The sequence below is a fragment of the Thermobia domestica genome, chromosome 18, assembly GCF_964235325.1.
Source record: "Thermobia domestica chromosome 18, izTheDome1.hap1.1, whole genome shotgun sequence".
Classification (NCBI taxonomy): Eukaryota; Metazoa; Arthropoda; class Insecta; order Zygentoma; family Lepismatidae; genus Thermobia; species Thermobia domestica.
The window spans coordinates 38876736-38891436 of NC_137471.1; the positions used below are offsets into that span (position 1 = coordinate 38876736).

Genomic DNA, 14701 nt, shown 5'->3' on the forward strand with positions numbered 1-14701 from the left:
CCGATTATACACGTGGTATCAGTATTAAAAGTACCCTGCAAAATCATTATCAAATTATATTCTTACAAGAAGACAGTTATAGATATGCACCAATCTTTTTGGACATGAGTGTACAATAGAATATAAATGCTTAAATGTTAAGCTGGAAGTAGCACAGTTTGAAACATGCCTTTAAAATTTAGTAAAATAAAATTGTGCTAAATAGAACCCACCGACTTTTTTAAAACTTTTTTCACAACCACACTGTGGAGCTTTCCTCCCTTTTATCACTATCTTTTTCGCACGGTGTTGTTGTGGGTTATCCACCTTTCATTACTCGAGATCATCCACTTCAGAAATGGCTAGTCTTTCAGTAAAATTTCGATCGAGTAAGTGCTTGAATCAGATAATGTAATAACTTTTCTTTACGAGGTTTTTCCGAATGGTTGAATGTTCAACACTATGTAACACACTACTCAACACTATTTATGATGGATGTTAAGATCCGTGGCGATGTCATGACTGCTTACATGCCGATCTTGCTTGACTTTTGCCAAAAAATACAATTCACTTTTGTCCTGATCGGTCGCCGAATGCAAGGAGCATCTTGGCTCGTCTAATTTCCAGAACGAAGGCAATTGAACCATCTTCTGATTTGCTTTGGTAAGAGATCTTGACCACAAACAATTAAATTTCTTCACGGACTTGCTCAGCATTTAAACCACTGTCGAAGTGAAACGTTAAAATACACTACAGTTCTGAGGAAAATTCACTCATTTTCACGGTGTTATACCTTACGCCTGATTATAAGAATTCCAACAGTTTTTACCATCTATAGTTTCAAATGTGAGCTGTAAAATTGTTAGGCCTGATCCAATGCAACTCGTATACTTTGAGATTTTAGGGCATTAAAGCCACCTTTTGCGTCAAAAGCTTAATGCTTTCTAGACTACCTAATATATTACTTTAAGAAATAAAATTTCATTAATAACTTATAGGCTTTTGATTCATAATTGGTTGTTTAATGGGGACGTCAGCAGTGAGGATATTTGTCCCGGTCACAGTATACATTTTTCTCTTCATTGCTCCTCATATTATAGGTAGTGATTTTTTTTAACGATTTTCTACTGATTAGTATAGATTTTTAGTGTGTTATACAGTATTTTGTACACAATGTATCTCAAAAATATTAAAGTATATATCGGGGTTGGCTGGTTTAAACCAGTTTTTTTTCAAAAAACCAACTGGTGTACACACACACACAAAAAAAAAAAACGAAAAATGCCTTAAATCGTATAAGCTTAATTGTGACGTTTCCACATATCAAATCATATGCATTAGTTTTATCTCCTTTTCACCTTTTAATCAAGGCGTCCCATGTTCAATTCTCGGTCGAACCACAACCCTTCTTTCAAGTGTAAACCCAGTAGAGATTCGGATGTCACTTTAAGCGAAGTCTTCTTACCTCGGTATTACATAAGGATGTTAAGCCCTAAACACACGTATCGAAACCAAATTGTATGCCTGAATGCCTGTTGTTTTATAAAGAAGCCAAAGTTGCTTAAATGTATTGGTAGAAATTGGCAAAAATTTATCGACTGCCTATGTAGCTTTCAATATTAGCTGGGATTGGACTTTCAGTTTCAATTTAATTGAATGAAATCAATTTAATTGAATTTTTGTCCTTTGTAACGAGATTTATATATGTATTACAATCTTAATTCCAGGTGGAAATAATCATTACTTAAATTTCTTAAAACAATAGATAATGTAAAGATTTTCTATCTGTAAAATTGAATAAAGGAAAGTAAAGCCAACAGTAATATGTAAAAAGTAAGTCTATAACACGATATTTTCTAAAAGTGGTTTTGTTATGTAATAAGTGTGTAGTGCTAATGTGAAATAAAAGAACTGTGGTAATTTGGATTCTTTTTTACAATCCGTCTAGTCTCCTGATCACGACTGACTTCGGTACTGGAATAAAAGATCTTTATTATAATCTAGGTGCCTCATTACATAACAATATTCGCAGAGCTTGCGAATTGCAAAAGGCAGTTATAACTGCTCTACAGAATATCGCAAGATAAAACTCAAATTTTACGTGGACAGTTTTAGGTGTTTTTTTTTCCACATGATTATGCACCAAGTATAACGGAGGCACTGATGATAATGGTTTAATGAAGAAAATGTATGAAACGAGACAATTCCGAAAAAACACTATGTACACGGTGTTTGTCCACCACGAAGTTCACTTAGTGCAAGTTGAGATCGAACCATTGAGCCCAGGCACTAGAGGTGAAAGTCTACCACAGAGGTACCGCATCACTCTGAGGAAGTTTTCAACACAATACGATGATGCTTTACAAGTGATAATATTTATGAATTTATCAGCCAAGGTAAGATATTTTAAGTATTCTTATCTATAGGACAATTTGTTCCTTGTAGACTATAGATAATTCAAGTGTTTTAGGGAATTATTGTCTAGCGATTATTTTAGTGTTGGGCTAGAAATCTATTGATTCCTGGCTTCGGGGTGCTATAACGATTATTTTTGTAAAAAAAAAAAAAATCAATTATCCTGCGCGTTTGAATGGAATAGAGTGCACCTGTACAAGATATACCGAAAATATTACTGTAAATAAAATGTATATTGAAAACTGCAATATTAACTAATGTTAAATAGCTACAACTACCTCCAAGTAGTCCTAATTTTGAATTTTTTCTTCACTCTTAATTCTAAACTCGTGTTAATATTATATCATAGTGTAATTGTTTAGTGTATATATATATACATGTATTAAGAAATTGGTGCGAAAACAGTTACGAAATCGATAAAATTGAAACCATGAAACTGTGTGGCTGGTTAGAAGGTCTTTGGCTGTACGTTTTGATAGGCTAATCAATTCCTGTCCAGACCATCCATAATTCAGTGTTCAGAGCCGTGCAAAGCCTATGGGAAAGGGACTGAAAGCGTATTATTTACTCACCGGCGTTATAAGATGAAGGTCCGATTTCATTGCCAGACTGTTCTTTTTTTTTTTTTTAATAATTGAGTTAGCAATTAAACAGCGCGATAAGAAATTTATCTAAATTCTCAGTAGATAAAATTATACCTATAGTGTATACACTAAACACCTTTCTGCTCTTAATATAACTTAGGATTGAAATAATCGATTGAAGATAAAATTCTTGAAAATCACACAGTTTCGAATTTCGAATTTCATGGGGAAGTATTTATCTGGTTCGTGGTAGCTTCTTTTTCTAATGGAAGATATAAATAACAGTTTCTAAGCAGATCACGATGTCTCTATTTAGATATCGATGTATAACAGTTTCGCCAACTAAATACACCTCTGGCTTCATCAAATACGTCATAGATAAGGTGTTTGATGAAGTCAGTGATTTAGTTGGCGAAACTGTTACACATCGATAATGTAATAAAAACATTGTGATCTGCTTGGACACTGTTTTATTTCTATTTTGAAATATTTATAAATTGTGCCTAAATTCTATATGGATACACTGCCACTATTGGTGACTAATTTACGACTATGGATCCACTGCAAATTTTGGTGAATACTTTAGATGGATAGTTGCACTGCTGGCAAGTAGTTACATACATCTTCCAGTGAGAGTAGATGTCACTGCAAGCGCTGTAAAACATGATACGCTTGTTTTTACATTTTGTTACCAACCTTACAATTAGGGTATGTTGATCTGTGCGACAAGAGAAGATCAAAAACGTGAAGAAGAATAAAATTTTGGTTGAATAATTGAACAGAATCGAAAGAAATTAATCGAGTGAGTTGATACATTCAGTAAAAATCAGAGAGTCGATTTGTTTTTCGACCAAGTGAAAGCAGGGCTATACTGTCGCACAAGTCCCCACGTATCTTAGAAGATTCTCACCAAAATAGAGGATGTTGTAAACAAGAATAATTTCATGTGATATAACACTATACACTTATAGACTTTTCAGGTAACTCCTCAAATTTTTCGTTTATCTATTTCGTCCTGTAGATTGCGACTTGTATTTAACAAAGTAGAAGATAAGAACCCAAATTTACTGTTCCATTTGCGAGAAACACACACTTCAGAATAAAGCACCTAAGTTCAGTTCCATTATTTCTTTATAAATTGTTTGCAAAGTTGCTTTCGTTAATTTTGAATTTACTAGGAATATAAATATACTATTTTTTTTTTAAAGAACAATTAAAGGAGGATTATTAAAGGAAAAACAAAAACTGATATTAGCTACCGTATGTCTTGGATATTCTGTTTTAATAGTTCTTGTACCCTGGAACATTTTTAGATAAGAATTCCTTTTGTGCTTATCAGTAACATTTTGCGTGGGTTATATTAGTTCAGACGAATGGGTTCCAGTCACTGGTCGGCAGAAAGTAAACTCTTGCCGATTTTTGAAAAGAAAATTTTAGTGTGTTGTTTGTACTGTGTGTTTGTTTATTTTCGTTTCTGCATAGTTATTTATCTGAAATACACGTTTTATTAATATCTTTATATTGTTTTTAATGCTGTATTACCAATACTAAATACGGATTTTTTTTTTTTCAAATTGTGTTTAGTTTTCCTTTCTGTTCTACATCGATCTGTGCACATCAAGTGTGGCTTAAATTAAAAGATTTCCTTTGCTAAGGAAACGTCTGAATAGGTAAAAAGAATGTATTTTGTTTAATGACTTGGATATTTGAAAGCGATTGCACACGTGGAAAGACTTTACTTCCGTAGCTGGCATATCTCGATAGAAGAACGATATAAAAGTAGATTTGTGTGATTAACGTGTCAAGTACAGCACAGTTCACTACAATCGATATAAAAAAAATATTGTTAACGCAGTCAAATAATTATAGTTGCTAATTACAGTTTATACTGATGAACATCAGCGGTGTTAGCCATGAGTTTTATGCGAAGGTGGGGATCGCAGTGGCACAGTGGTAGAGCGTTCACCTCTGGTGCTTGGGGTTTCTTGTTTGATCACAGCTCGTGCCTTGTGGACTTTGTGGTGGACAACACCGTGCTCGTGGGTTTTTTCGGGGTTCCTCCGTTTCTTCCGATTTCATTCCACCATTTCATTTATTTCTCATAATCAGCATTTGCTTTAGCCTAACCGGGATAAGCGTGGGGCATAAAACTGAAAGATTCCATTTCAATTTTTATGCGAAGGTATCCGAACATGTTAAGAGCACGCAAGTAGAGTGAGATTGTTTTTTGAAAAATATCTTTATAGCATACTATTTCAATTGAAACAAGTAATAAGTTTATATGTGATGCAAAAAGGTTAAGTGTTAGTTGTGCAAGAGTAAAATTCTATTTACGAATATGATTTTGACTAAAGAAATGTAATAAAACCTGGATTTCCGGAAACTTTCTCAGATATAGTATACGAGAAAAACTCCCCGTGTTACGAAGAAAGACAAATATGAATATATTGATATGAATGAATATAAATTTAAGATACGAATAAAACTTTCTGTGCAATGTTTTCTTTTCAGTATTTATACATTTTACTTTCTACACGAAACTGCATACAGTTTACAAATATTTATATTAGAATGAGGTTACTGGAAACGATACTTAGTATGAATTACCAATATTTCTGATGAAAATTAAGTATTTACTGTTACACGCACAGGAACCACATTCTAATAGTTTAGCATATGTCCCACACAAATGCCAACTCAGGAAGAGAAAAAAAAAGTCCTTGTAAACTAATTGGCCTTATTTATTCCTTATGTCCAAGAATATCCCCCCAACTGTAATTAATGGAAGATTTACGGGATATGGGACTTTCAGCCTGAAGTCCACCCAAATTGCATGATTTCTTTTTCAAAAAAAAAAAAAAAAAGAAAAAAAGAAAAAACGTAATGCTAGTCATTCTTATGCGTGTTGCAAGCCATCCCAAAAATCTAGTTGTTTCTAAAAAAAAAAAAAAAAAAAAAAAGACCAAAGCCTTTGTGAGTGAAGCCCCTCTCATACTACTATTCTAGATCCACTACTGTTCATAATTTATCTTCCAACAAGAAATTCATTTCCACATCTACCTAATTTTAGAATGCAGGAAGTTCCAGAAATAATAATTTCCTATTTAAGAGGTATTTTGAACCTGTGCAAAGTAACTCCGATTAGAGGCTGAAACCACCTTCTTCCAGTTTTACTTTTTTTAAGACTTTAAAACGTTTCACATTTCAACTATTGCGTCAAAGTTTTATTATATACAGTAGTATTCTACGAAACTGACTTAAATTTTACGGAAATCCTTGTACGTGATATTTTTCAAATTTTGGCAGCCTTTACAGTGTCTGCTTTCCATACCTCTACAACAACGAACCCTCACGGTAATTAGAACTGATGTTAGCTACAAATATTATAGGCAAAATACAGTTAGTTGTTCTGTCTTACGGTGGCAGTTCAAACTTTCTGTTTGCTGTACATGGTTGTTCCGACAGAGGACTAGGAAACTCTTCATGTTTTGTGCAAAGTAAGCCCCTCTTACGATATGTGAAAACGAATGCTTACTGGTCCTTATTCTCTTTTCGTTTCATTCCTAAAATTTGCCCCTGTATTTAATATGTGTTTTTCTATACTGTATTCGAAAAAATAATTGCTCTTGTACTTCCTCCCTTTTTTATTGCATTCTTGAAATTGCCCTTGTACTTAAGGTGTTTTTGTAGGAATATCAGTTTTTATATCATATGGAAAGAATAATAATGTGCCATTGTACTTAACGTATGACTATGTGTGGGAGAATTGTAAACACATCGCAAGTCCCGTGCACTTGGATACTTCATACAGTTGTACTACCTACAAAATGATTCTATTTCATGTACAGCTGGTAATAGAACACACAACAAACCGACATCATGCTGAATTCACATTCCGTGTTGGAGTGTGAACACAACATAATCTGGGTTTGTTATGTGTTTTATTAGCAATTGTACGTAATATTGAATCATCTCTGTAGGTACTACAACAGTAAGAAGTATCCATGTGCACGGGAGATGAGAAGTTGCTGTTGTAAACTATTATCTATTTAAAAAGAAAAATAATTAACACAAAGTGTACACGCTCTTTCTTAGTGAATGACGCTAATCCTTATTGCTGTTTCGAGGTAAAAATTTTCTAAGTGCAACTTCGGGTAATTTCGGAAAAACGCAAACCAATTTAGAACCTGCAAGCCAACCTTTGCAATCGAGAAAAATTTTTCAGATGTGCTTTTAGTTTATGTGAAATGTAATAATACTTCTTATTAAGTGTAGACAAAAGCAACATTGATTGAAATATTTAATGATACAATACTTCGGAACCTTTTACGAATGTCAGCACATGCTTGTTGGTTATGTAGCTTTCCATACGTAAAAGAACATTTAGATATGTAAAGGAACCTTTCCTATGAAAAGAAAGACAGAGAACAAACTTCTCCCATCCGTAGTAAAAAGAAATGCTACAGAATTTGCAACGAATAAAAAAGGAAATTCAGGTATATTTCTTTAGAAAGAACGTAGGCAGAGTCGTCGTGTTAGCACAGTGTTAGAAAGCGACGTGTCAAATCGTAAAGTCATGAGTTCGAATCCCGTTTGGGTCAAAAAAGGTGTATGAAATTTTATTTCTCTCAACGTATGAAAATTATATAAAATAATTACAATAAAATAAATCAGACGTATATGTATACCCATATAATAATTGCATAACATAAGTAACTATTATGTTTAAAATATAACATCTGATTTATGTTCACAGATCGTCAGTATTATATATCGGAATGTTAACCAAATTATGAAAACTGTGAAATAATAAGTTATGTAGTTTATTTATTTGAAGCTATTTGTCATATTGAAAGTTCCTTCTCATCATTCTCATTACAGAATGTCATTTAAGTTCTCGAAGTATATTCCTATATTTCTAGAATTGTAAATAATATTCTTTACAAGCTGTGTTTTTTAAATTCACGTATTGTCAAGACCGAAATTTGGAAAGTGTAACAAACTGAAAATGTAATAACAACAACAATAATATTTGTGTTTATGTACGTGTGAAATATGTATATATTCGTTGTCTTATTGAAGCTTTAGTAATTTGGAAATACGCTTTTGGATTGCTTTTAATATGAAGAAAGCCGGGTCTCCTAGAAATGTTTGCAGGCTACACTTCTAAATGACTATGTATTGGTTTCTGCAAACGAATTGTGTGGCAAATTGTATTAGTAATTTAGCGTTATTTGTTGCTTTTTCTGGTTTATAATATCAACTCTATCGATACACACTACACTATGAAATATAGTAACTGTATTGCATGTGTAGTAACTTAACATGCAATACAAAATATAGTAACTTAATCGCTTATGTAATTAGTTCTTAGAATGAAATACGTTGTTATATGTAATTCATGTATAACTGCAGAACAGATGATGATAATAATTTTAGTAGTACAAATATAGCTGTTATTGTTGGGATTTGCTACGTTCGTATCATTATTGCCAACTAGTTACTTCATCGTCGTAATTTCGTCTGGTGGTTGCGTATTTAAGAATTAAGGCAAATGAATGAAAAAGCCGCAAGACCTAATCCTAAACATCATAAGACCTAAAAATCATTTCGCTGCACTCGTCTTAAATGACATAAGACCTAAACGGCACATATCGTAAAAATAATTTTGTGGCACTAGTCCTAAACTGCACAAGACCTAACATCTGGTACTTATATATTTCAAACTTATGCCTTTTAGGACTTATGAATGTTACCCTATGGGATTACCAATGATGAGGTTTTGAGTTCAAGGCCCACAGGAATTTTTTTAGTAGTAGAATTGCACAAAAATCGGATGCGAGATTTACTTCTAAATATATTTTCAGAAACGTTTGCGTAGCCCTGAAAAGGGCTGTTTTTGGGAGTAAAAGTGGGGACATTAATATTGTGTCCAAGGCCCTTCTAAAATTTTTACATACTCCATTCTTCTGGACATGGTATCTCTTAATTGGGTTACAAATCTCTCGCCTCCCTTACCTCCAGCCATGTCTCTGAAATAAGGCCCCACAAGTCATCTTGTGTTTTTGGTGGATTTGCCTCAAGCCAACTGTCCCTTAGAATACGCTTCACCCCTGCCCACATAGTTTCCATGGGATTGAGGTCTGCTCCACGAGGCGGCCTGTCAATTAAATCAATCTCAGGCTGCCCTGCGAACATTCCTGAACTACAAGGGAAGTACGTATTGGCGACTTTTCTTGCTGAAAATGAATTACACCGTCCGGCTGAAATACTTGTAGGGATGACACCATGATGTTACTCATAATGTCTAAGTAGTGAGCACTGTCCAGATGTCCTTCAATTCTGTGAAGCTGTCCTGCACCGCGATTGGAAATCCAACCCCAGCATAAAACAGATACATGGCCACTGCGATAGCATGCAGCCACTTATTCAGGGTGATATTGGGTACACAAAACAGCGTCCCTCATTGGGTGTTATCAATATGGATTCATCTGAGAAAACTACTTATCCTAGTTGCGACACACATTCGCATATACAAACGCGAGCAACACGGACACGTAACCCAGCATGACGAAACATTTGCAGAGCTGGCTGCTTAGTACGAGTAAAGTGAAAGATTTTCTTAGCTGTCTACACGTCCTTAGTAAGTATAACCTGTCATCGTCTACTAATCTCGCTTACTCCGCCTCGTAGACACATGAGGACGACCAGGAGATCGTAAATTACCGTTCTGAGCTAAAGCACCAAATTGCCGAATTTATCACCTTCCTGTAGAGGCCCGGATATGTACTCGCCTGCTAGCTGCAGTTGCAGAATAGCCTTCCAGCTCCCATAAAGTAGTTACGGCTCTGCGTCTATCCATAGTTATCCTAACACTGAGTTGTGATCAGGAAGCAATAGATAAAAGCTAGTAACTCACATGTTATTGGTTACTTGCCCGGCACGGCTATTGTGGGGAGTGGAGTGGTGAACGACTCGCGGAAAGAATGGTAAAGTGTAGCAAGAAATATAATAATAATAATATTAAAAACAGTTTCCTTAAATTAACATTAACACATAGGAAAGTCTGTTTAAAGAATGAATTGTTATATTGACTTTACACGTATAAAAACATGTACCATATTCCAAAGAGATTGAGCGATATGATGATGAATGTTTTGAGATGAATGCTTTCCATGTCCAACTTAAGGTACTTTCGGAAAATAGTAAAATATAGCTACTGGTATAAACTATAGCTAAAATATTAGCTTCTCATATTCCCTCTTCACCACAGAGGCCTTATGACATGTATTTATACACTAATTTCAGTTGCAAACCAACATATCTCTTAGTAATGTAGTTTGTCTAGTGCATGAATTTCAAAAGTGTTGAATATATACACCCGCTAGGCTGCTAGTATGTATCAACAAGCCTACAGGATTGAAAAAATAAAAGAGGGATGGTTATTTTTAATGTATAATGGAACATTCACAATGGATAGCCATATTTGTTTACCACATACTAATTATAAATAGAAGTAACTGAACTAAATATCAATAACAACTTAAAAAAAAAAACAAGCTTCAGTAATTTATGTGGTTAAGAAGGCCAGTGAGTTGGTGTGGTTACTTAAATACTATTATTTTCATTTGTATATGGAATTCAGAGTGCAAAATCCTGAAACGAAAGAAATTTTTCTCCACTTAAGATATTTTAAATACCCCACCCAGTAATGAGATATTGAAGGTTGAATAAAATGACACTATTCTCAGTAGTTTGCAAATTAATTACGATAATTCATATGTAATTATCGGGTGATCTGCTAATATGGGAGTCCGTGGTGTACAACAAAATTTACGACGAAAATGGTTCAAATATTCAAGAAAGACAAAAACAACTAGGGTTATTATGATCTGAAAACTTTGTATACATAAATCCACTTTATTTAATAACCACGAATGTTCATGTATGTGAATTCTGTCAAAACATTCCAATGCGAAGTTTTTCTTCTTTCTTTTCAGTCCTACACACACATTCCGATTTTGATGGTTTGGCGTTGTCCACACTAGTTGTTAAGAGTGTTGGTTACAAGATGTAAATTTTATTGAATTCTGCGACAGTCTTACTAAGTTTCGCGATAATCACTGATTTATTTATATATAGCATTGATTATCTTAGCCCTGACTGTTAATGTAGTGAAAGCGTGTGAGCTTTCTCTGTATGAGATTTCGGGTTCGAATTCCACTTTAAACAGTAGAGTATAAGCGCCACCAGGTTACAGAAGTATTTTTTGTAGACGCTCTGAATATTTCGTAAAGACAGTAGTTATTTTTTCGATTTATACTATATTCTGCGCCGCAACTAAGTTCTTTCTTCGATGGGAACTGTTTTTCTTCCCAAGCAATTGGACAAAGAAGTCTTTCATAGTGTTTTCATATATATATTTGAAAGGTTAGCTCGTGGTGAGAACGTTTCAGTGAGGGACGAAGCTTTTCAGTGTTTCTCCCTGATTTATTAATATGCACAGTATATATTCTAGTTATTTGGAACTGAAGTGAAATTTCTCATCATTTATGGAAATACTAGTTAACCAGATTTTCGCCAGCCAGAATGATGCCAGCCACTTCATTTTACCATTTCGTTATTTGTACGTTCACACGCTCTAATTATCGCAATGTCCAGTGCATCGTGGCAAGTGGACTAAAATTAACATCAATTCTTTCCGTATTCTTTTGCATGTACATACAGGTGATTTAACCTGAGTACTTTTGAGAATGAACTGCCAGCATTGATCTTTTGATCAATGCAGCTCGTATCTCGGACCTGTGATTTCGAGGAGTGTTACTCCACATTTCGAGGCAGTAACTACGCACGTCGCTCGAGCTAACGAGCAAACTACGCAGTAACTCGAGCAACAAATATCATGATGAGCTAATGGACGCAAGCTATTAGCCGGTGAAGGACGTTTTCTTACGGCTAGCCCCAATCACTAAGTCCCACGTTCACATACCTTGTGCGTCAAAGTTATAAACGCGTCCTCCAGCATTATCATTCCACGTTGGAGATTATCAAGAATTAACGTCGACAAGGACTATTTTTACCAAGGATTAACGTCGACGTTTGATGATTTTTTGAGCAGCAAACATATTACTCCGTGGGATTATCCCGGCGACACTTTCCCCAGTGCTACTCCTCCAAGTCTATTAATGGTGTGACAAAAGCATATTTAGTGGAATCATTATTTTAATCCTCAATCTTAATTTAATATATAAAGCGACGAAGGCCTGTAGTACAGTGAAAAATTTAAGTGTGATTTTAGTAATGGAAATATTTGAGCATGTGCAGTGTTAGTGTTGTGATAGTTTCTCTTCCTTATTTTTCTTTTTAATAGTATTCTAATAAGTAAGTATAGCCATTTAACCCAGTGTGTTTTCGTTGTGTGTATGAGTGATGTTTGTGTGTGTTATGGTCTGGAGGACAGTCTGTTCGTCCGTGAGGTTCTCGAGACGAAGCGTCCGAACTTCTCGGCGCCCAATGTTCATCTCATCATTGAGACCAATGAGCAACTCGAAAATTATTTTGTAATCCCTTCTTGGATAGATCCTTCAAAGTCTTATTCAGGTAAGTCCAGGTCTCCGGAAGATACTCATTGGTAGGACAACGGAGGACACAGCCACAAACAGCAACTCGACCAGGCAATTACAAATAAATGGCAGCCCGAACACGACCCAAGAATCGATTACAAGATCTACAATGTATGTCTCATATAATCTCGGTTCTGAATAAGAAAGCTAAAATTCATATTTTACTTTATTTGGTTTCGTCTCCCAATTACATCTCAAAACAGATTTGTACTACTCTTCCCAATTAGAATCAAGCAACATAAAGTTAGCAGCTTATTTCTTCTGAATCGAGGCCAGAAACTACTTTACGAGACAAGAGGAGACGAGAAAAACTTTTTAGATAATTCTTCGAAAATCGAGACTAGACAAGAATTGTACAAAAATTTACGATACGAGAAATTCTTATTTCTCGTCTTTGTCGTGGGGCACACTACTCTACTTGGAATTGAATCAAGGCCCTCACATCACATGTGAAGACTGTACTATTGAGCCATCAATCTTCTCCCTCGTTTCTAATACGGAAGACTTGATTTAATTAGTGGTAAGTTTGCATAGTAATGCTTAAGAGACGAGACGAGAAATAGTTTTTTCCTGTCGTCTCTTAAATTAATTGTTGGCTTCTCGTCTCGATTTGATTCTCGAAGATATCTTTCTCTTCTCGTTTTATAAATGTATGTCCTGGTTTCCTTCTTAATTTTATCTGGAAATTGTGAGAACGCTCCCGCGTCACGAGATATTCACTATGAGTGTAATATGCCGACATTTAAATCATATACTTCTCGTCTCACTTCTTATTGAAACATACACTGCTCGTCTCGTTTCGAAGGTGACAGGAGAAATTTCTGTATCCTGGACATTACTTTTTCTATTCTCCAAATACTAAATTTCTCAGGCCTGTTTCATGCTTTGTATCAATTTGCTTGATTCATCAAGTAGTCAGAAGATAAGCTAATGTTAAATATTCCTCTTTGAAACATAATTTCTTCCTATTGAGATATGTTTTCTAAACGAAAATTTCTCTACGCTATCTTGCATGATACAAAGATTTTAAAAGAACCTGTTTTAAATATTACTAGGTAGTAAGAGAATGTTTAAACGCTCTCTTGAGATTTGTCTGAAATATAATTTTTTAAGATTTTTTATGATACGTATGTTTCTTCTTATTATTATTCTCCCCCGAACATAACAGTTTTAATATGATGGAATCGAAATTCTAATTCTTTCTCTTTTCTCCTCTTAGCACACAGTGCGTATCGTTTTATATATATATATATATATATATATATATATATATATATACAAAAATAGATTTCTGTAAAACGACTTGTTTTTTAACTCTGGTGTTCAGCTGGCCAACGCTGCCCAGCATACTGTACGGTGTGCGCCTACTTGTCACTACTTTATGTGACGTCATTCGCCACGACGAAAGCCTTCTGTTGAGATGTTAGTGGTCGTGTGCGGTGCACATCTTTCTGATCCACTCCTGTCACTCGTACACTTCACGGAATTCGACGACATACAGAATACGTTTTGCCTTCTTTTGATGTCATTAATGACCTCTTGAAGTATGTGCACATCATTCTGTTCCGTTCCAATTGTCACGAGTCGATATTCGATTTCAAGATTGTACCCCTGTCAATCTTACATGTTGCGGAATTCGACAATATGCAAGATGACGTTTGGTCTATTTTTGATGTCATGAGTCATCTCCCAGAGTTTTTGCACTCCTTTCAGGTTCACCCTGTATACTTATATTGGTTCTCACGTCATTTGAAGCTGACTTGCTAAAAAAAAATCTTGTTGTTTCGTTATTGAGACGAGACGTGATGTTAGAATTGTTCCCTCTCGTGAGGAACACTAAAAGTACTCAACAGAACTGCTTACATTTCTCATGTCTGTCACTTCCAAGTTTAATGAGGTCATAATTTCAAAAGAATTAAAACGAGCGAGCCATTTATCAAAGACGACTCGACTCGATACTCGAACTCAAAAACAGCGACTGGGCTCGGAGCTCGTGACAATTACTTTTGAAACGAATCTAAATTGATTCGAATGCGAGTTCAGTCCAGTTTTAACTCGTTTCGTTCCCATCTCTATCCAGTAGCGCCCAGAAGGTTACGC

At 35.0% G+C, this 14701-nt stretch overlaps 1 protein-coding gene across 1 annotated transcript in view; it reads left to right on the plus strand.

The window, feature by feature from the left end:
• The first annotated feature begins 3652 nt into the window (after positions 1-3652).
• LOC145675539 (uncharacterized) overlaps positions 3653-14701 on the plus strand; it is a 29132-nt gene continuing 18083 nt past the window's right edge. The window contains exon 1 of the mRNA XM_081746028.1: positions 3653-3958. The gene's annotated coding sequence lies outside the window, so the exon portion shown is untranslated. The remainder of the gene's footprint in view (positions 3959-14701) is intronic.